The sequence below is a fragment of the Antennarius striatus genome, chromosome 18 (genome assembly GCF_040054535.1).
Source record: "Antennarius striatus isolate MH-2024 chromosome 18, ASM4005453v1, whole genome shotgun sequence".
Lineage (NCBI taxonomy): Eukaryota > Metazoa > Chordata > Actinopteri > Lophiiformes > Antennariidae > Antennarius > Antennarius striatus.
This window is the reverse complement of record NC_090793.1, coordinates 5,443,933-5,444,289: the sequence shown is the minus strand read 5'-3', so window position 1 is coordinate 5,444,289 and position 357 is coordinate 5,443,933.

Genomic DNA, 357 nt, shown 5'->3' with positions numbered 1-357 from the left:
CTGTGAGTAGATCTGATAGACTTCCAAATGAGGGGTGAAACTGGACCAGACTTACTTTAGACAATCTCATTTGATCTCCCAAGCCCCACTGTGATACCCATCGCTGCAAAAGCCTCAACACCTTGTAGCCCTAAAGCAGAAAGGGCAGGAGGGCTTCACTATCTATCCCCCAAACCCCCACCCCTCTACCCATCTTCTCGCTCTTTTCTTCACACACATTCACCATCCACACTGGACTCTGTTTTGACCGTCTTTGGGCTTGATTTAAAATTCCTCTTCAGAGCATTTCATGCATTTAATATGCATGGAAAGACGAGAGGGGGACTGTGTGGGGCTCCAGACCAAATGAACTTCCCT